Here is a 23873-nt window from a genome sequence, read left to right on the forward strand (position 1 = left end):
AGAGTAGTTTTAAATCCAACCAAAACACAAGCAATCACCTTCTATAGGAAATTAAAAAAACAAAGAAAAAATCTAGAAAAAAAAATATCACTTGGAAATACGCCCATTAACATGAGCAAAAACATCACATTCCTTGGCATCACTTTCGACACAAAACTAACATGGAAAAAACATGTTAACAATATACACTCATCAAGTAGAAAACGGATTTCACACTTAATGACTCTAACCAGTAAACACTCGAAATGCTCACCAAACACCATTATCCAAATATACAAGGCTTACATCCGTCCACTAATAGAGTATGGATGTCAAGTCACATATAATATGTCAAATAACACACTCCAGAAAATCCAAGTTCAACAAAACAAAATACTAAGATCTGCATTCAGTCTACCATCATTCACTCCAGTAAATTATATACATCAAATTAGCAATTTACCAACACTAAGAAATAGACTAACAGAAATATACACAAATATTATTTAAAAGCAGAAAACAGAAACAAACTAACGGCATCACTCTATAAATTAACTAGTGCACCAACCAAATATATTTCACCTTACAACATATTTCAAGAATCACACAACAAAGCACTTAAAGGACAAAACTCACGTTAATACTATGTACTTTCTTTTCTAGGTCTCGGGCACAGGACAGGTAAAACTTTCGGCGCCTGTCCTGTGAAAGTGGGTTTTCCTCGGGGCGCTCCCGTTTTCCCCCACAGGAAAAACTTAGGCATTGGATCTTTAGATCCCAGCCCAGGCAACTCATTGCCAGGCCCTGAATCGGGTCGTTTGTGTTTTGTGTTGATATTTACTTTGACATCTGTCTTTCGGGACGGGACCTGACTGTTTTCTCCGGTGCTGCCTTTGCCTCGGTCATGGATAATATTAAGCATGACCACCTTCACCCAAAAAAGAGTTTAAAAGCTATTTATAAAAAAAATAAATAAATAAAATAAAAAAAGCTAAATTCAATAACCTTCCAGGAAAGGGGACGAAGAGGAACCACAACGTTCCTGAACACCCCAGTTGGAGAGAGAATTCTTACGATTTCTCTCTCTCTAAACTAAACCCCTGCCACGTCAGTTTGCGTTTGCGTTTCCCATACACACACTATACTATACTATATCTAAGACATTTAATATCACCGCTAGTGTTCCGTAAGGCTCCGTTCTATCTCCACTACTATACATTATCTTCGTGAGCAACATACCTTTTCCTGACCTGACCTACACATACTTCTCACAATACGCTGACGACATTGCCATTTGGACTGTATCGAGCAACTCAATAATCGCTAGTAACAGAATTCAAGAAACTCTTAATGCCATACTCAACTGGTGTAACGATTGGAGAGTCATACTAAACCCTCACAAAACCACTGTCATAGCATTCAGGCACAGCCTCAATAAACATCATAAAAACTTGAAAAAATAAATCTACAATTAGGAAGCGATACAATCAAATTATCATACGTCAAATTTCTTGGAATGACGTTTGACACGCGACTCTCCTGGACTCAACACGATCAACAAATATGTGAGCAATAGGATATACCATTTAAAACTTAAAACTGGAAGCGACAAAGGCTGCACACCCGATACAATTATTAAAATTTATAAAGCTTACATTCGTCCTCTAATTGAGTACGGAGCCCCAATCACATACAACTCCAAAAAAAACAGAGTATTAAGAATGGCACTTAGAGTACCCATATCCACTCCTATCAAATATATACATGATATTTGCAACATACCTCTTATCACTGACCGCCTCTCAACACTAGCCCATAAATACTATAAAAACGCAGAGACGAAATTCCCTAACTGCCAAACTACATACCATGACATGCGCCCCACACAAAATAACATCTCCATATAACGCATATCTAGTTTCCAAGAGCTCAAAAAAGTAAAACTAATCATAATATTTCAATTGAGTGACGAATAATAACTAGTTTTTTCTTCTTTATTTCAGCTCTGATCACAAGACAAGAATATTAGCCTTCAAGACCTCAACTAGTTAAACTTAATACTATTTTAATTTACTGTCTAATCAAAATTCGATGCTTTCCTTTAATTCCAGCACTGGGCACAAGACAGATAGATTATTCGGCGCCTGTCTTGTGTACGTGGGTTTTCTGGGGGTACTCCCGTTTCCCCACATCAAATTCTGAGGCATTTGGATTTATAGATCCCAGCCACTCGGTGGCCCTGAACAGGGGGCGTTTGGTGTGTTGTTGGTTTGCCGCTTCTTTTGGTTCATTTTCGAGTCAGCCTGGACTACTCCAGCTCTGTTGCCTTCACTCGTCCGGTCTTTTCGTTGCTTTACTCTGAAACTATTTTCATTATGTCAACTTCTCAAACATCCGACATACTGCAACATCAGGAAAAACTAAACACAATCTGTGACAGCATTAAAATTCTAACATGAGCGGGGCATGGGGGATATAAATATCCCTGAACATCCCAGTCGGGAAGTTCATCTTCCTTTAAAAACTAAATACCTGCCACGAAATGTTTTTTTTCTTTCTTTTCTATATACACACACACAATAGCTAAACCATGACTAAAGAATAAAACTATCAATTCTATTTCATTTGCTTTCTTAAGAGTTAACATGACAAGTAATGAAATTATCTGATTTATTTCGTTCTTTATCTCTTTCACATCTAACATAACAAAGAATGAAACTATCAGTTCTACTTCGTTCACTTTCTAAAGAGTTAACCTGACAAACATTAACATTATTTCCTTTATCTCTTTCTTAGTCTCTATAATATTTAACACAAAAAAGAATGAAACTAACAGTTCTTCTTCGTTGACCTTGGTAATAGTTTACCTGACAACCAAGAAATTATCTACTTTATTTCGTTCTTAACCTCACTATATTTAACACAATAAAGAATAAAACTATCAGTTCTATTTCATTCGCTTTCTTAAAAGATAACACGACAAACAATGAAATTATCTGCTTTATCTTATTCTTAATATCTGTTATATTTTACATAATAAACAATGAAACAAGAACTTCGCTTTCTTAAGGGTTAACCTGACAAAAATGAAATTATATGCTTTATATCGTCCCTAATCTCTGTGATACTTAACATAATTAAGAATGAAACTATAAATTCCATTTTCTTAACTTTATTCAGAGTTATCACAACAAACAATGAAATTATTTCCTTTATCTTGTATCTAGTCTCTGGGATATTCAACATAATAACGTGTGAAACTATGAGTTCTACTATGTACACTTTGTTGAAAGTTAACACTAAAACAACGAAATTGTATGGTTTATATCGTTCTTAACCTTAGTATATTTAACATAATAAAGAATTAAATTATCAGTTCATTTTCTTCGCTTTCTTGAGAGTTAACGGAAGAAACAATGAAATTAGCTGCTGTATATTGTTTTTAATCTTAGTATATTTGGCATAAAGAAAGAAACAGAGTTCCATTTTATTCGCTTATTAAGAGTTATCACAACAAGCAATGAAATTATAATCAGTGATGTCGAGAAACCCACTTGTTGAGAAATTTATATGCAAAAACGAGCCGTTTTTGCATATAAAAAGCAATGAAATTGTTTCCTTTATGTCGTTCTTTCTCTTCATGACATTTGACATCATAAAGAATCAAAATATAAAATTATCAGTTCTGTTTCATTCGGTTTCTTAGGAGTTAAAACGACAGACAAACAACAAAATTATATACTCTGTTTCTTTATTACTCTTTTTGTTTTTAACATAATAAAGAATTAAACTATCAGTTCTACAACGTTAACTTTTTTTAGAGTTAACCCTACAAACAATGGAATTATCTCCTTTATCTTTGTCTTAGTTTCTGTGGCATTTAGCATAATAAAGATTTGTTTGTTTAGAATTAAGCACAAAGCTACACAATGGGTTATCTGTGCTCTGCCCACCACGGGTATCAAAATCTGGTTTTTATCGTGTAAGTCCGCAGGAATACCACTGTATCACTGGGTGCCATAATAAAGAATGAAACTTTCAGTTCTATTTCGATCACTTTGTTAAAGGTTAACACGACAAACAATGATATTATCTTCTTATTTCGTTCTTAACCTCACTATATTTAACACAATAAAGAATTAAACTATCAGTTCTATTTCATTCATTTTCTTAGGTGATAACTCGAAAAAAACAATGAAATTATCTCTTTTATCTCGTTCTAAATCTATGCAATATTTCACATAATAAAGAATGAAATTAACAGCTCTATTTCCTTCTCGTTCTCAAAAGGTAGCACAAAAATCAATGAAATTATTTCCTTTGTCACATTCTTAGTTTCTGTGATATTTAACAGAGAAAAGAAGGAAAATAACAGTTCTTCGTTTAATAGTTTACGCGACAATTAAAAATTTTCGAATTTACTTCGTTCTCAACCTCAGTTTATTTAACATAATGAAAAATAAAACTATCAATTTCGTTTCATTCGCTTTTTAAACCTTAACACGACAAATAAATAAATAATCTGCTTTATCTCGTTTTAAATCTTTCTGATATTCAATAAAGAATGAAACTATCAGTTCTATTTACTTCTCTTTCTTAATTGGTAGCACAACAAACAATTAAATTATCTTCTTTATGTTCTTCTTAACCTCTGTGATATTTAACGTAATAAAAAATGAAAATATCAGTTCTAGCTCATTCACATTCTTATGAGTTAGCATGACAAACAATGAAATTATCTTCCTTAAGTCGTTCTTAATCTCTGTGTTTTTAACATAAGAAAAATGAAATTATTGATTCTGTTCCATTCGCTTTCTTAATAGTTAACACGACAAACAATGAAATTATCTGTTTGATCTCGAACTTTTGTGTCCTTTTTAGCAACATAATAAAGAATGAAACAAACACTACTACTCTCTTTACTTTCTTAAGAGTTTATCCGAGAAACAAGAAAATTATCTGCTTTATCTCGTTCTTAATCTCTGTAATAAATAATAAAATAAAGAATGAGCTATCAGTTCTATTTCATTCGCTTTTTTAGGAATTAACACGACAGACAAACAATAAAATTATCTACTTTATTTTTTGTTACTCTTTGTGTTTTAACATAATAAAAAAACCAAACTATCAGTTCTACATCGTTAACTTTTTGAGAGTTAACCCTACATACAATGGAATTAACTCCTTTATATCTGTCTTAGTTTCTCTGGTATTTCATAACAAAGAATGAACCTTTCAGTTCTACTTCGACCACTTTTTTAAAAGTTAACACGACAAACAATGAATTTATAGTCTTATTTCGTTATTAACCTTATTATAGTTAACATCATAAAGAATGAATCTATTATTTCTATTTCATTCGTTTTCTTAAGAGATAACAAGAAAACACAATGAAATTATCTCTTTTATCTTGTTCTAAATCTCTGTGATCTTTCACATAATAAAGTAGAGAAATATCAGTTCTATTTCATTGCTTCCTTAAGAGTTAAAAGGACAAACAATAAAATTATCACGTTTATCTTCTTTTTATCTCTGTCATTTTTGACATAATAAAGAATGAAACTGTCAGTTCTATTTAATTCGCTTTCCTAACAGTTGACACAACAGACAAACAATAAAATTGTATGCTTTATCTCGTTCTTAGTCTTTGTGATATTTAACATAGTAAAGCATAAACCTGTCAGTTCCACTTCGTTCATTTTCTTCAGAGTTAACCCGACAAACATGGAAATAATCTCATTTGTCTCTTTCTTAATCTCTGTGATATTTAACATAAAAATAAAACTATCAGTTCTAGTTTGTGAACTTTCTTAAGAGTTCACAAGGGAAACAATGAAATTATCTTTTTTATCTCGTTCTTAACCTTAATATATTTAACATAACAAAGAATGAAACTATGATTTTTATTTTATTCGCTTACTTAAGACTTAACACGAGAAGGCCCGGCATGGCCAAGCGTGTTAAGGCGTGCGACTCGTTGTCTGAGGGTCGCGGGTTCGCCAAACATGCTTGCCCTTTTAGCCGTGGGGGCGTTATAATGTGACGGTCAATCCCACTAGTCGTTGGTAAAAGAGTAGCCCACAAGTTGGCGGTGGGTGGTGATGACTAGCTGCCTTCCTTCTGGTCTTACATTACTAAATTAGGGACAGCTAGCACAGATAGCTCTCGAGTAGCTTTGTGCGAAATTCCAAAACAAACAAATAACACGAGAAACAATGAAATTATCTGCTTAATTTCGTCTTTAGTCTCTGTTATGTTTACGTAATCAAGAATGAAACTATCAGTTCTATTTCATTCGCTTTCTTAAAGTTTAGCATGACAAACAATTAAATTATCTGCTTTATCTCTTTCTTAGTCTCTGTAATATTTAAGAACAAAGAATGAAACTGGAACTTCTACTTTCATCGCTTTCACAAGAATTAACACGACAAACAATGAAATTATTTCATTTATTTTGTTTTTAATTTTAGTATGTTTAACATAATAAAGGATGAAATTATCAGTTCTACTTCGTTAACTTTCTTCAGAGTGAACCCGACAAACAATAAAATTATCTATTTTATCTCATCTTAATCGCTGGATATTTAACAAAATAAAGTATAAAACTGTCAGTTCTACTTCCTTCGCTTTGTTAAGAGTTAACACGAAAAAGAATGAAATTATATCTCAGAACGGCTGGTATGGCTATTGACACTTTTATTTGTAAGGAGAAAACATTGTTTTGACATTTCTAGGTCATCTTCAGGTTAAGTTTGAATAAGGGCGTTGACGGACACATGTCTCAGAGGCGACAGTATAAACAGGTATGGGATTGTTAGGGTGCGTTGTTAGGTTATTAATCAGTATAGGTATAAAGGTGTTCCTGTATATCGGTTTAATTTTGGTTTTAGTTACTCTATAAGTAGGACTTCTTTGATTTTACGTTGGTATGTCTTTGTTTCCCTACTTAATATCTGGGTGTTTTCTATGGTTATGTTATGTTTATTTAATTTGCAGTGTTCAAAAACGTGTGATTTTTTTTCTTCTTGAAATTTATTTTCACTTTCTCTACTTGTTTCTCCAATACAGAAGTCGTGGCAGTTGTCGCATTCTATTTTATAAATTATGTTGTTGTTATGTTCGTCAGTGTAGTTTTTACATAGCATGGACTTCAGTTTTGTACCTGTTTTTTGATAAAATTTCGTGTTTACATCCAAATGCAACACACCCTAGAATCACGTACCAGTTTATACTCTCGCCTCTAAGACATATGTCCGTCAACGGTCACATTCAAACATTCTCTTTCTTAACCTGAAGATGACCTAGGAAGGTCACAATGATGTTTTCTTCATGTCAATAAAAATGTTAATACCCACACCAGCCATTCTGAGATATATTTTTAATTCAAGTGGGTTTCTCGTCTTCAAGTAAACAATAAAATTATCTGCTTTATCTCGTTCTGTCTCTATGATATTTAATATAATAAACAACGAAACTATCAGTTCTATCTCCTTCGCGTTCTTAAGAGTAAACACGTGAAACAATAAAGAACAAAGAATGAAACTATGAGTTTCATTTTATTCGCTTACTTGAGATTTAACTCGACAAACAATAAAATTATCTGCTTTAGGTCGTTCTTAGTCTCTATGATATTTAATATAATAAAGAATAAAACTATCAGTTCGAGTTCGTTTACTTTCGTAAGAGTTACAACGACAAAGAATGAAATTATCTGATTTATTTTGTTTTAATCTGAGTATATTTATCGTAATAAAAAATGAAACTATCACTTCTAATTCGTTTACTATCTTAAAAAATAACACGACAAACAATGAAATTCTCATCTTTATTTCGCTTTTAACCTTAGTATATTTAACATATTGAAGAATAAAGATATCGATTTTACATGTTCACTTTCTTAAGAGTTAACCTGACAAAGAATAAAATTATCTGCTTAATTTCGTTCTTAGTCTGTGTGATATTAAACATAATAAGGAATGAAACTATCAATTCCGTATCATTCCCTTTCTTAGAGTTAAGACGAAAAACAATGAAATTATCTGCTTTAGTTCATACTTAATCTTAATAAATTTAACATAATAAAAAATGAAAATATCTGTTTTATTTCATTCATTTTCTTAATAGTTTACATGAAAAAGAATGAAATTATTTGCCTTACGTCGTTCTTAGCGTCTGTAATGAAATTATCTGCTTTATTTCTTTCTTAATCTTTATATATTTGACATAACCAAGAATAAAAGTATCAGTTCTAGTTCGTTTACTTTCTTATGAGTTAACGTGACAAACAATGAATCTATATACTTTATCTCGTTCATAATCTTAGTATCTGTTGTTAACCCAACAAATAATAAAAGACGATCTGCTTTATCTCGTTCTTAATATCAGTGATATTTAATATAATAAAGAATGAAACTATCAGATCTACTTCTTTCGCATTATTACAAAATAACACGACGAAAAATGAAATCACCTGATTTATCTCATTCTTAGTCTTTATGATATTTAATACAATAAAGAATGAACCATCAGTTCTACTTTTTCGCTTTGTTAAAACTTAACATGACAAATAATGAAATTATCTCCTTTATTTTGATTTTAATATTACTATATTTAACATAATAAAAAGTGAAACTTTCAGTTCAAGTTCGTTTCATTTCTTTAGAATTAACAAGACAAACAATGAAATTATTTGTTTTATCTCGATCTTAGTATCTGTGGTATTTAACATAACAAAGAATGAAACTGTCGCTAATACTCCGTTTTTTCTTAAGAGTTAACCCGAGAGACAATGAAATTATTTGATTTATTTCGTTCTTAATTTTAGTATATATAACAGAATAAAGAATGAAACTATCACTTCCATTTCATTTCCTTTATTAAGAGTTAACACAAGGAACAATAAAATTAGCTCTATATATTGTTCTTAATCTTACTATATTTAGCATAACAAAGAATGAAACTATCAGTTCCATTTTATTCGATAATTAATTATCTGCTTTTATGTCGTCCTTGGTCTCTGTGAAATTTAACATAATAAAGAATAAAACAATTAATTCTACTTTTTCGCATTCTTAATAGTTAGCACGACAAACAATGAAATTATCTGCTTTACTTCCTTCTTAATCTTAGTATATTTATCATGAAAAAGAATGAAACACTCACTTTTATTTCATTCGCTTTCTTCACGGTTAACACACAAACAGTGAAATCATCTGCTTTATTTCGTGCTCAATCTTCGTAGCTTTAACATAATAAAGAATGAAACTACCAGTTCGAGTTACTTAACTTTCTTAACAGTTAACACGATAAACAATGAAACTAGGTGCTCTATGTTTTCTTAATCTTAGTATATTTAACACTATAAAATATGAAAATATCAGCTCCATTTCATTCGCTTTCGTAAGAGTTAATACGACAAACAATAAAATTATCTGTTTTATTTCCTTCTTAATATTAATATATTTAACATAATAAAGAATGAAAGTATCACTTTTAATTTGTTCTCTTTCTTTAGAGTAACCCCGACAAAAGTTAAAACTATCTGCTTTATCTCGATTAAAATCTTAGTATACTTCACATAATAAAGAATGAAATATCACTTCCATTTCATTCCTTTTCTTAAGAGTTAACAGGACACACAGTAAAATCATATTTTTATCTCGTTTTTAGTCTCTATGATATTTAATATAAGAGAAAATGAAACTATCAGTTCCCTTTTTGCTTACATAAGAGTTAACACGATAAACAATATAATTATCTACTTTATTTCCTTTTATCTTAGTATACTTAACATAATAAGAAATAAAAGAACAACTTCAAATGATTCGCTTTCGTAACAGTAAAGTCGACAAACAATGAGATTATCTGTTTTATTTTGTTCTCAATCTTAGTATATTTAACACAATAAAGATTGAAATTATCAGTTCTATTTCCTTCGGTTTCTTGACACTTTACAGAACAAAGAATGAAATTAGTTGCTCTATATTGTTCTTAATCTTAGTATGTTTAACATAACAAAGAATGAAACTGTCAGTTCCATTTCATTCGTTTTCTTAAAAATTAACACAACAAACAATGAAATTAATTACTTTAATTCATTCTTAATCTATTTAATACTCAACGTAATAAAGAATGAAACTGTCATTTCCACTCCGTTTACTTCCTTAAGAGTTAAACAAACAAACAAAATATTATCTGTTTTTTTCGTTTTTTATCTCAGTATATTTAACATAATAAACAACGAAACTCTCAGTTCGAGTTCGTTCACTTTCTTAATAGTTAACACGACAAACAATGGAATTATTTACTTTATTTCGTTCTTAGTCTCTTTAATGTTTAACATAATAAAGAATGAAACTGTCACTTACACTCCGTTTACTTTCTTAAGAGTTAACCCAACAAACAATAAAATTCTCTGCTTTTTTTTTGTTTCGTACCTTATAATATTTAACATAATAAACAACGAAACTCTCAGTTCGAATTCGTTCACTTTCTAAAAGTTAACACGACAAACAATGAAATTATCTGCTTTATCTCGTTCTTAGCCTTTGTGACATTTATCATAATAAACAATGAAATAATCAGTTCTACTTTTTCGCTTTCTTAATGGTTAACACAACAAACAATGAAATTATCTACTTTATTTCGTTCTTAGTCTCTTTAATATTTATCATAATAAAGAATGGAACTATCAGTTCTACTTCGTTTCCTATCTTAAGAGATAACCAACAAATGATGAAATTATCAGCTTTATCTCGTTTATATTCTTAGTATATTTAAAATAATAAAGAATGAAAGTATTAGTTCTGGTTCGTTTTCTTTTTTAAAATGTAGCACGACAAACTATGAAATTATTTGATTTATCTCGTTCTTAGTCTTAGAAGATTTAACATAACAAAGATTGAAACTTTTAGTTCCCTTTTATTCGCTTATTAAGAGTTACTACGACAAACACTGAAATTATCTGCTTCATTTCCTTTTTAGTCTCTGTAATATCCAACAAGATAAAGAATGAAACTGTCAGTTCCATTTCATTCGCTTGTTTTTAAATTAACACAACAAAAATAAAATCATCTCCTTTATCTCGTTCTCCGTCACTGTGATATTTAATATAATAAACAATGAAACAATAACTTCCATTTCCTTCGATTTCTTAAGAATTAAAACGACAAATAATGATATTATTCACTTTATATTTTTCTTAATCTCAGTGATATTTCACATAATAAAAATTGAAACTGTGAGTTTTATTTCCTTCGCTTTTTAAGAATTAACACGACATACAATAAAATTATAACTTTAATTTTATTTGAATCTTACTTTGTTTAACATGATAAAGAATGAAACTATCAGTTCTCCATCGTTAAGATTCTTAAGAATTAACCCGCAAACAATAAAATTATCTACTTTATCTCGCTCTCAATCTTAGTATATTTAATATAATAAAGAGTGAAACTGCAACTTCTATTTCCTTACTTTTCTTAAGAGTTAACACGACAAACAATGAAATTATCTTCTTTATATCGTTTTCACTCTCTGTGATATTTAATATAATAAAGAATCAATCTACCTGTTCAAATTCGTTCACTTTCATAAGAGTTAGCACGAGAAACTATAAATGTATCTGGTTCATCTCATTTTTAACCTTAGTATATTTAACATAATAAAGAAAGAAAGAATCAGTTCTAGTTATTTCACTTTCTCAAAAGTTAACAAGACAAACAATGAAATAATATGCTTTATTCGTTTCTTATCTTTCTATATTTAACATAATAAATAAACTGTCAGTTATACTTCTTTCACTATCTTAAGAGTTAACCAACAAATGATGTAATGATCAGCTTTATCTGGTTTGTATTCTTAGTATACTTAACATAATAAAGAATGAAAGATGAAGTTCTTTATTATTCGTGTTCTTAAACGTTAACACGACAAACAATAAAATTATCTGTTTTATTTCGTTCTTAATCTTAATATATTTATCATAATAAAGAATGAAACTATCAGTTCTATTTCCTTTGCTTTCTTCAGAGTTAACAAAAGAAACAATGAAATTAGCTGCTCTATATTGATCTTAATTTTAGTATATTTAAAATAACAAATAATAAAACTATCAGTTCGATTTCATTTGCTTTCTTAAAAATTAACACAGCAAACAATGAAATAATCTACTTTATCTCGTTCTTAGTATCTGTGATATTTAACATAATAAAGAATGAAACTATCAGTTCTACTTCCTTTGCTTTCTCAAGAGATAACACGACAAACAACGTAATTATCTGCTTTGTCTCGTTCTTAATCGTGGCACAACGATATGTCTGAGAACTTAAACGCTAGAAATTGGATTTCAATACCTATGGTGCGTAAAACACAGATACCACTGCATTGTATAGCTTTAGGCTTAACTTCAAAACAAACTTTTTAAGAGAGAAAGTTAGAACACAAAGAAATGAAAATACAGACTTAGCTCTCTCTTCTCACATAGTTTGATTGTTGTTTCTTACTCACAGATACGCAAGGATTATGTGCATTAACCGTGCCTAATTTATTACTAAAAGCCTCGAGGAAAGGCAGCTAGTCATCATTCCCCACTGCCATCTCTTGGGCTACTCTTTTACCAATGAATAGTTGGAATTGACTCTCACATTGTAACGTCCCCACGTCTGAAAGGACGAGCATGTTCTGTGTGACAAGCATTCGAACCCGCAACCCTCAGGTTACGAATCGAGCGCCCTAAACACCTGTGCATGCAGGGTCTCTTTTCACATAGACTTGTCATAAAAAGAAATAACAACTGGTTACGTAACCTCAAATTTCGATTAGAAACACTGGTTTCTTTGTTTTTGTTAGTTTGGTTTTTAATTTCGCGCAACGCACATTATAACGTCCCCACGACTGACAGTGCAAAGGATGTTTTGTATGATGGGAATTAGGAGTTAAGCGCCTTAACCACTTGGCCATCCCGGACCTGGCAACATTGGTAGAATTTACATTATACACATTTAGAAGGAATCATCTACGTTATACTCAAAGTGTCACAAATGTAATAGAACAATGAAAAAAAAAACTGATATGTAGTCGTATTACAATGTTTCGAAAACAAAATTTTTTTATCCTGCCACTAACCCATGCCCCTTGGTTGGTTAGCGGTAAGCTTGAGAGATTGTTTCTTTGTTTGTTTTTGAATTTCACGCAAAGCTACTCAAGGGCTACCTGTGCTAGCCGTCCCTAATTTAGCAGTGTAAGACTAGAGGGAAGACAGGTAGTCATCGCCATCTACCGCCAACTCTTGGGCTACTCTTTTACCAACGAATAGTGGGATTCACCGTAAGATTATAACGCCCCTACACCTGAAAGAGCGAGCATGTCTAGTGCAACGGGGATTTGAACTCGCGACCCTCAGATTACAAGTCGAACGCCTTAACCCACCTGTTCATGCCGGGCCCAGTTGAGGGCTTGTAATACTTTAAGACTCGTAAACATAGCGTAGTTACCCTTAGCGCTTTATCATTGTCTGGGTTACAAGAGCTCATTACACACGAGTTGTGTATGTTGGTTTTGTTTAGTTTGTTTTTTTTAATTTCGTACACAGCAACACGAGGGCTATCTACGCTAGCCGTCCCTAATTTAGCAGTGTAAGACTAGAGGGTTGTTGTTTTGAATTAAGCACAAAGCTACTCAATGGGCTACCTGTGCTTTGTCCTCCACGGGTATCAAAACCCGGTTTTTAGCGTTGTAAGTCCGCAGGCATACCGCTGAGCCACTGGGGGCAAGACTAGAGGGAAGGCAGCTATTCATCACCACCCACCGCCAACTCTTGGGCTACTCTTTTACCAACGAATAGTGGGGATAAACCGTCACATTATAACGCCACCACGGCTGAAAGGGCGAGGATGTTTGGTGCGACTGGGATTCGAGCCCACGATTCTCGGATTACGAATCGAACGCCTTAACCCATTTGGCCATGCCGGGCCGTGGTTGTGTATGTATTTTCAACTGAAATGCCTGAGTGACTAAAAGTTTGTAAATCGTGTACTTAAATTTATGTAAATATATAATTATCATGGTAATCAAACATATTAATAATAGTTACAATTACAAGTCAGCTAGTTTCCATATATATATAAATCAAACAGATCCAGTTTGACAATTATGTTTCGTCATTATTAAAAATGATATTTTTTTTTATATTACAATCACCAATTGTTACTGGTGTCTGTTTATGATAGCTATTATTCGTTTAGACAGGAACGCTTTTGTTTTCTTGGAGGTCGCTAACTGACATCAGGTCTCGTGCTTATCTTGTTTGAGGCTTAGACTGCTACTCTCAGCTTAATATAGGGTTTAAAAACACATAATATATGATTACATTACTATTATCAGTCTAAATTACGATCCATAGAGCAGCGAACAGGCAGTTGTTCTAATCCACAACTAACTTAATGCGGTCCGGTCAACAACTTCTATATTATTTGAGGATGTACTTTATGTAAATATTACAGAAACATGTAACCAGCCAGTCACTTCTCCCCCCCCCTCTTGCCCTCAATCCCTGGTTTGAGGATAATCAACTCTTTCAGCCAATAGCATGTATTTAGGAGGTGAAAATAGTCCTGTTTCCAAGGTAACTAATACATTTATATAAAACATTCTTCCCCCTTTATATACATAAGAAATATTTCTTTAAGTGAGTTTGGGGCACCGTTTATGACACGTTTTATCGCTGTAAAGCTTAAATGGATTTTTAACTAGAAATGCAAGTTTTAGTGCTGAAAAAGATGTAACATATATATTGTGGACGAAAATTTTCTATCTACGTACATGTGACGTATTCAGATGAACTTAGTTAACTCGAAAATATGGGATGGATCTATCAATAACAAGAGATTCAGCAGGATAAGGCTTTTGTTGGACAGTGCTGAATGCATACTGGCTGAGTTTAAGTCTAGAATAGGAATTACCAAACTAATGTCGATAATACACGGCACAATTACTGTAAAAAAGTACATATACATACTACCCACCGCACTTATACACTTACCTTCTACTTGCATAGACTATGCCAGTATTTTCTTTCCTTAAAATTGACAAAGATAGTTCCACATATTCTTCAATCGTGCCAGAAAAAAAAAAAAAGTCGTATCCTTTGTATTAATGAGCAAGTTTAAAAATATCAATTTTTTCGTTGCTTTTTTATCTTTATTTAAAATTAGAACCTGGATTTGTAATTTTAAATAAATAAACAAAAAGTGGTGTGCAAGCCTGAAACGTTTGAGAAGCACTGAGATATGAATAATTGAACTAAATACAAAGCGTAAGACACTACGAACACAATCATTATTCATCTAAAAGCTTCAACATAGTGTGTGTGTGTGTCTTATATCGACGATCGTCTCTCCTAGAGCAATTTTTAGATCTTTAGCTGCTGTCTTATTTTCTTTAAATGAATATTTGAAGAATTAGCCCTAATGTAAGCCAAGTAAAAATGTCTTGCAACAAGATTTCCAGCCCACACGAAATCTCGGTTACTTTGTATTGAGTTATTTCACTGCATTACCAATCATCCGCTTCCAACGTTCGACAACCGCGACTTAAAGATATCGTCCAATCGGCCAGTGGACACATCTGACGGGCCAACAGGACGATATCTAATATGATAGAGAGAGCAACAAAGACAAAAGGCAGTAATATTTTCGAAAAGCCACAACGGTTTTCTGAACCACGTGTTTTATTTTCACATTTTCATAACTAGTAGCTGGTCTAGATTAAAAATTCATAACACAGAGAAAAGACAAAACCCTGATATATCCCTATACCACAGCCCGGCATAGCCAGGTGAGTTAAGGCGTTCGACTCCAAATCTGAGAGTCGCGGGTTCGAATCCTAGTCAAACCAAACACGTTCGCCTTGGAGGCGTTATAATGTGACGGTCAATCCCACTAGTCGGTGGTAAAAGAGTAGCCCAAAACTTGGCGATGGGTGGTGATGACTAGCTGTCTTCCCTCTAGTCTTAAACTACTAAATTGGAGACGGTTAGCACAGATAGTCATTGTGTAGCTTTGCGCGAAATTAAAAAAAACAACAACTCCCCTTATAATAAAATAAATGTTTACTAACTTAAAACGTCAAAAATGCATCTTTTTATAAATACAATGTCTCATGACAGGCAGCAATGCGATTTCCCGTTTTGGACGAAGCGCAAATAGCCTATTATGTATCTTTATGCAGTAAAACAAAGTACCTTAAAGATATAAAAATAATAACTCTCAGAGAGATCTTAACGAACACAGACTTTTTTTTTAGCACAATCAATCCTAACGGCTGGCAAAGTTTGTCCAAGTGTGGGGACTGAAAACGTGAAACACAAATCCTCATAAATATGTATAAAAAACGTAAATAAACTTGATATGATCAATCTGAACAAAGATCCTGACTCGTCTAACTGCATTCTGAATAAATCCTGTTGTTTCCAAAAATTCTGGTAAGGTATACAACCCGCACAAAATTTACATACAAAAAGTGCAGTGGAGGGAGAGAACCCACTCGTTCTCATCTATTTAACTTGACAGCAATATTTCATCATTAAGCGGAGTTCTTGTCCCCAAATACAACGGTTTCCTAGGCCCTCTAGTGTCAAGCTTCAATTTAACGCTTCACCTGGGTCCGGATTAAAGAACTAGCAGAATATGTTTTAGCTCCATACACATTGTCCAGTGCGTTCAGCATGCGGAAGACCGCGGTAGCTCGTGCTGGATCATGTATACATTAAAAAGCTTCACTTCGTTTCAATGGCTAAATATGGGTTCTTTATTTAGTTTTGACAAGCTGTGTGTGTCCCAACGGTTCAATATACTTTCGAGGGATTTGAAAGGCCTTCGCGTGTACGCCGTTATACGTGGCACATGCCCCGCTCTCGGAAAGACATTATCAAATCTAGAAGAACACAAAACTCACACACACACACAGGCCACCTTTATAAATTCTAAGAACTTAAGAATGAAAGAAAAAAAAAGAATATGTAATAATACGTCAATAAAATGCATCTGCCGTATTCGGTGCAAACTAGGACTTTTGCTCAATACCAGGGTTCATCAGGCAGCTGGGGCACAGCGGTGATCTAGGCACTGTTTATCATCTCATCAGTTTCATGAACAACTACCGTTGTAGCACGAACTAGATCAATTAAGTGAATTGTAGTTGTTGTCATTTTTGTTTAAGTCGTTTACAAATTAGCACAAGAGTAAAAGATTAACACTAAAATATTATTCATGTAATACAGATATTCGAAACCTTATCGTATTTGTGTTAAAAAAAATTGATTTCTTGAACTTATGTGTTTTTCTAGCATCATGAAAAAAATTCAGTTATTTATTTTTATTATTTATTATTATTATTTGATTTGATTTATTGAACGTATGTGTTTTTCTGACATCATGAACATAACTCATTTATTTTTAGCATATTTTATTTATTTTTTATTTCATTTATTGAATTTGTGTGTTTTTCTACTATCATGAATATAATTCAGTTATTTATTTTAGCATGGTTTATTTATTATTATTATGTTATTTGAATTAACGTTAGTATCATTCAGCAGAATCATGAGCCAACGAGCAGTTATTCTTGTTTGAAAAGCATCCGGGACCAACAGGCATGTTTCAGGTGGTTAGGGTGCTCGACTCGTAATCTGTGAGTCGGCGTTAAGTTTTTGGACTTGCAACGCTAAAATCTGAGGCTGGATTCCCTTTTGTGAATGGATTCCAAATAACCTATTTTATAGCTTGCGATTTTTAAAACAAAACACTTTACGTTATTTTCTAAAGAAAAATGTTTTATCCCTTTGGAGTCGTCTTTTTCAAAGCATGAATTAAATCTGTATGTTTTATATTCCGTTAATTAAGAAAATGACGAATCTAATCCATTTATTTTAAACATCTTTAAGTCAGTCAGGACCAGCATGGCCAGGTGATTAGGGCGTTCCACTCGGATCTGAGGGTCGTGGGTTCAAATCTCCATCACACCAAACATGCCAGCTCTGTCAGCCATTGGAGCGTTTAATCTAACTGTCAATCATACTATTAGTTGGTAAAATAGTAGCTCAAGAGTTGGCGATGAGTGGTGATGACTAGCTGCTTTCCCTCTAGTCTTACACTGCTAAATTGAGGACGGCTAGCTCAAATAGCCGTCGTATAGCTTTGCGAGAAATTCAAACCAAACCAAACCAAAACCTAGACTACAGATAACTTGTCTGACGAATAATGGGGACTTGACTGTTCTATAGCGTGTCCACAGCCTCAAAGTTCGGAAAGCATTTTTTGCAACAACGGACCATGAACCATGAATGCTAGAATTCATAGTTAGTTTTGACATTTTTCCTTTAATTCGTGTTTATGTCTCTTTCCATCAACTACCAAATCTACAAGTATTGTAGATCAAAGACTGAATCGTATTTTGAAGTTTTTGTTTTGTTTTCTGTTACTTTTTCAGAACGTATATAAAATAGAGCAATTCTTCGTGGAACTCTTAACAAACATTTTATGCCAGGATTACTTTTAATTTGATATGGGATCGAAATGTATATTTAGATGAGGAAGACTTAGGAACTTTCTTAACATTGTTTCGACTTAACTGATTTTACAAAGAAATTCGGTTTCATTATTCCAGATAAAATTTTATTAAACACCAACCAGATGGTGCGGCATGGCCAGGTGGTTAGGGTGCTGGACTCGCAATCTGATGGTCGCGTGTTAGAATGCACATCTCACAAAACATACCTACCTTTTCAGTGGTGGGGACGTAACAAAGTTACGGTTAATCGCACTCAACAGTTGGCGGTGGGTGTTGATGACTAACTGCCTTTTTTCTAGTCTTACACTGCTAAATTAGGGACGGCTAGCGCAGATAGCCCTCGTGTATTTGTGCGCGAATTTCTAAACAAACCAAACGGATATTAAAGAAGAAAAAGAGATCTCGAGTTTCCAGGTAATCGTGTCAACTTTTTACGGAATTTGCAAGTAGTCCCCTTCAGAACTTCCTTTTTATATCATCTTCCATGGGATATCAGCCAATCCCTGGGGCAAGTATCAGTAGTTTCACACGAGGTGTTAGTAGTTTCACCACTTCAGGGCAACTTCGTCAGTCGTTAAGTGATCCATTTAGTGGTTGCCGTTTAACCCTACAAATGACGCAAAATTCATGAACTCACTAGTCTTCAATTTAGCCTCACTGAGCTGATCCACACTCCTCATTAGGTTTAACTGTTTAACCATATTTATACTTTCCATATGTTGTTTATCATCCAAGACAAGTAACGTAATTTGCCTTTTTTATACATTATTCAATAGTAAATTTATAAGCAGCGATTCATGAGCACAATGTTCTATTAACACATGTAAAAAGCTTTCTTACGTATAAAAATGCTTATGCTTATAAGTTTCTGTTTATTAATTTACTGTTGTGTTAGCAAAATGTGCCTCAGTACACGCGTGTACTTCGATTTTCGATTGTCACAGAACTAAACCCAACTAATATTTCTTGTTTAACCATATTGGTAATTTCCTCGTGTTGTTTAAACAATTGTCATACAAGTGACTCTAGCTTATGTTTCATGTTTAACTCTGCTGTTACTTTCCTCAAAGTCAGGTTATCAACAAGTTTGTTTAACCCTCTTCATACTTTTCTTGCGTTATCAGCCAACATTTTTAACTCTATTCAGACTTTTCTCACGTTATTAACTAATATGTTTGATTGTTTGTTTTTGAATTTCGCACAAAGCTACTCGAGGGCTGTCTGTGCTAGCCGTCCCTAATTTAGCAGTGTAAGACCAGAGAGAAGGCAGCTAGTCATCACCACCCACCGCCAACTCTTGGGCTACTCTTTTACCAACGAATAGTGAGATTGACCGTTACATTATAACGTCCCCACGGCTGAAAGGGCGAGCATGTTTAGTGTAACGGGGATTCGAACCTGCGACCCTAAAATTACGAGTCGAGCGTCTTAACCATCTGGCTATGCCGAGCCTGGTGAGGCATGAAAACTTGTTTATCAAATCATTCACAGGTATTTTATATGTAAATAAGTAAAACTTGTTTATCAAATCATTCACAGGTATTTTATATGTAAATAAGTAAAACTTGTTTATCAAATCATTCACAGGTATTTTATATGTAAATAAGTAAAACTTGTTTATCAAATCATTCACAGGTATTTTATATGTAAATAAGCAAAACTTGTTTATCAAATCATTCACAGGTATTTTATATGTAAATAAGTAAAACTTGTTTATCAAATAATTTACACGTATTTCACAGGTAAAGAATAAAAAGTTGATTATCAAATCATTCACAGATCTTTTATAAGTAAATAATGAAAAATTGTTTGTCAAATTGTTTACAGGTATTTCACGGGTAAGTAATGAAAACTTGTTTATCAAATTATTTACAGGTCTTTTGCATGTAAAGAATGAAAAGTTTTGTTTTATCAAATCATTCACAGGTATTTGATAAGTAAATAATATGAACTTGTTTGTCAAATCATTCACAGGTCTTTCATATTAATGCTTTTGTTTTTACCTGCAGAAAATCAAACAGCTTTTGCATGAACTCATTGTGATTTATCTCTTGCCAAAAACATCATAATTAATTTTTTTAAACTTGAATTTGTCGTTTCTTATAGCAGTACAGTTTCATTCTGTGTTAATTTTCTGTTTTTAAATGCTGGAAACTATAATTTAATTTTAATTATATACATAAGAATAGATTTGTTTTAATAATTAATATTTGAAATGCTGTTATCGATAATTGAGATTAGCATTTCATTAACAGAAAATGGAAATTGCTTTTATAATAAACGAGGTAAAAATTACTATAACAAGGGTTAAAACTTTTAACTCTAGTAGCGGTTGTGGTGGTATTATTTCAATAATTAGAAACTGTTTTACCATTTTTAGTAGAATATACTTTCTTCAGAAGCGGGGATTATAATCTCGTTTAGAATATCAGACTATTTCTAGTACAGTGTTTTTTTAATACGAAAATGGTTAGTTTAATTTTTAGTATAGTAACAACTTATTTTATTGTGAGGAGCAATTAGCTTCATCCATAATACTGAAAACGTAGGTTTTAACTGGATTTCAAGTTGAAATAAGCATAGCAACAAAAACAAACAGTTGCAAGCTATAATGGAGACGTCTGTATTATGAACAATTCTTTTTTGAAACTATACAAACGCACCTGGGCCTTATGTTCTGCGTCAGAAACAAGCATAGAGGGTTTCTAAACGATTTTCACTGTGACGTCACTGCCCCCAGATGGATGGCTTGTTTTCTTCCCATTTGTACAAAAACTGCTGTAGAGATGATACAGATGTTAAAGTAAACATAACACCTATTTTTGTTTGATTCATAAAAATTTATAATTGGAATAACCTAAATGGCGACACCCAAAAGTTTATCAATATTTGTAAAATTATGCGTGATTTATAATGAGGTTAAATGAAAAAATATGCTTCCTTCTTTTTAACTGAAGTTTTATAAATCGATATGACGTCACTACTTATTGAAAGAGTTACAAACAACAGATTACTGAACTTAGCCATCGTTGTTTATTCGTTTTATCAGTAGATATGTGTGTGTGCTAGTTTGGAAGGCCGGGTTGTTTGTAGATAAAGACTGGAATTGTTTATATAGCATACTGTGAAGAATATTGTCTTGTTAGAGCACAGATGTACAGCTCGCTTATTAAAGTTCATGTGCAGTAAAACGATAAGTAATGTCAATCATTGAAGTGTTTGATCAATAAATAATCTCATCTTAGGTCAAAAGGTTCCTCCTTGTTATTGTTGTTATCTCATATCGTGCTCAGTGTGATCATATGTTTTTGGTTTTCCATACGCTATCTAATCTGCATGTTTCAACTATATATAGATATATTACCTGCCTACTTTCACAAAGCTTCATTTGAACATTTTGTAACCAAAAAACTTTTACTTTATCAATATTGTTGTAGTTGCTTATAGATTTTAATGTATGAAGTCCATATTAAGATAAAATACAGCTACAATGTCTGTAAATACATAGCTAAATCGACAAGATCGCCGAAAGGAAATCAAGCTGTCCTAAACGTTTCGAATAAATTACGTATTTCTCTTCAGGTCCTGGCGAAGGTCATTTGATCGAAAATTTAACTGCATAATTTGTTTTCCTTTACAACAACTTAATCCATTGCATATTAAGATTTTCATGTTTACGATTTACTAAAATTTCTTGAACGAATGTTTTTAACTATTTTACCTTCCAACATTAACATTTTAACCCTGTAATTTCTGGTAGACTACTGAAGTTATTTGTCATTTCTGACCAGTACGTTCTAAAGTGACGTTTTCGCATTCATATTAACTGATTACATACACAACATTCTAGTTGTTACTATACAGAAAGCACCTACCTGTTCATTTTAAGAACTATTATGGATGGACGCTCGTCTTACGCTTTTTCTCTCATTTCCCACTTCTCCAAATTCTTAACAACAAAAAGGCATAGATTTGTTTTGCTTTCATATGCTTTTTTTTTAGTTTATTCTATTTACACAAAGGCCTTAAGAGATAATTTTCGGAACATTCGTATGGGGGCAGTCGAAGTTAAGTTTCTTATAGTTCGTGCGACGAGATCTTCTAGTGACTAACTGTATGTAAATATGCACATTTTTAACACACCTATCCTCATATGGCGTTGTTGATTACCAAAGTACACAACAAAACCTAATTATTGTGTGGTTCTTCCACACTTTGTTCATATGTATAAAACTTAAATTTTACGATTTTGTATACAAGAAAAACAGTGCATAATGAGAATCACAGATTATATTTCGACCATTATTATTTTAAGTACTCTTTTAGCTTGGTTTATTTTGAATTTCGCACAAATCTACACGAGGGCTATCTGCGCTAGCCGTCCCCAATTTAGCAGTGTAAGACTAGAGGGAAAACACCTAGTCATCACCATCTACCGTCAACTCTTGGGCTACTCTTTTACCACCTACTAGTGGGATTGACCATCACGTTATAACGCCCCCACGGCTGAAATGGCGAGCATGTTTAGTGTGATAGGAATTCGAACCCGCGACCCTCGGATTACGAGTCGAGTGCCTTAACCACCTGGCCATGCCAGGCCAGTACTTTTTTTTACGCAAGATAATTTAAAAGTCCTGTTAAAATTATTCTTCTTTAGAATGATATGTACGAATAAAATAACTCTTGCAAAACATCTGTGTATAGTTTATAAAGGAATATATACAACTCTCTACGAAAGATATATTGTTTCAAGCTTTACGACCGGCTGTATTTAATTGTGCTTATGGCTTTTTGTATCACGCTTAATAAAACGATTTGGCCGAGAATGGAATGACTTTGTTTTTTTTTCATTTTTTGTGCAAGATAACAGATAAGGCATAGCTTGGCGAGAAAAGCACGTGAACGGAAATTAGACGAAACCGTAAACAACTTAACTCTTGGGTTGACCTAGATAACTAATGGTAGAGGAAAGGTGAGTTAGAACGAGGGCGCTACACGTAATGTCTGGATAAATATTATGCATCACTGTTCAGATCTAAATTTTCTTTCAACAAATAAGGCATGGCCAAGCGTATTAAGGCGTGCGACTCGTAATCTGAGGGTCGCGGGTTCGCATCCCCGTCGCGCCAAACATGCTCGCCCTTTCAGCCGTGGGGGCGTTATAATGTGACGGTCCATCCCACTATTCGTTGGTAAAGAGTAGCCCAAGAGTTAGTGGTGAGTGGTGATGACCAGCTGCCTTCCCTCTAGTCTTACACTGCTAAATTAGGGACGGCTAGCACAGATAGTCCTCGTGTAGATTTGTGCGAAATTCAAAAAACAAAAAA

General features: G+C 33.0%; 1 long non-coding RNA gene across 4 annotated transcripts in view; it reads right to left on the bottom strand.

Annotated features, from left to right (window-relative positions):
- Positions 1-23873, bottom strand: part of LOC143250736 (uncharacterized) — a 36200-nt gene that overhangs the window by 11163 nt on the left and 1164 nt on the right. For all 4 annotated transcript variants that reach the window (XR_013028340.1, XR_013028339.1, XR_013028341.1 and 1 more), the window contains exon 2: positions 616-2343. This is a non-coding gene — a long non-coding RNA (uncharacterized LOC143250736). The remainder of the gene's footprint in view (positions 1-615; positions 2344-23873) is intronic.

Source organism: Tachypleus tridentatus, chromosome 5, assembly GCF_004210375.1.
Source record: "Tachypleus tridentatus isolate NWPU-2018 chromosome 5, ASM421037v1, whole genome shotgun sequence".
NCBI classification, from domain to species: Eukaryota; Metazoa; Arthropoda; class Merostomata; order Xiphosura; family Limulidae; genus Tachypleus; species Tachypleus tridentatus.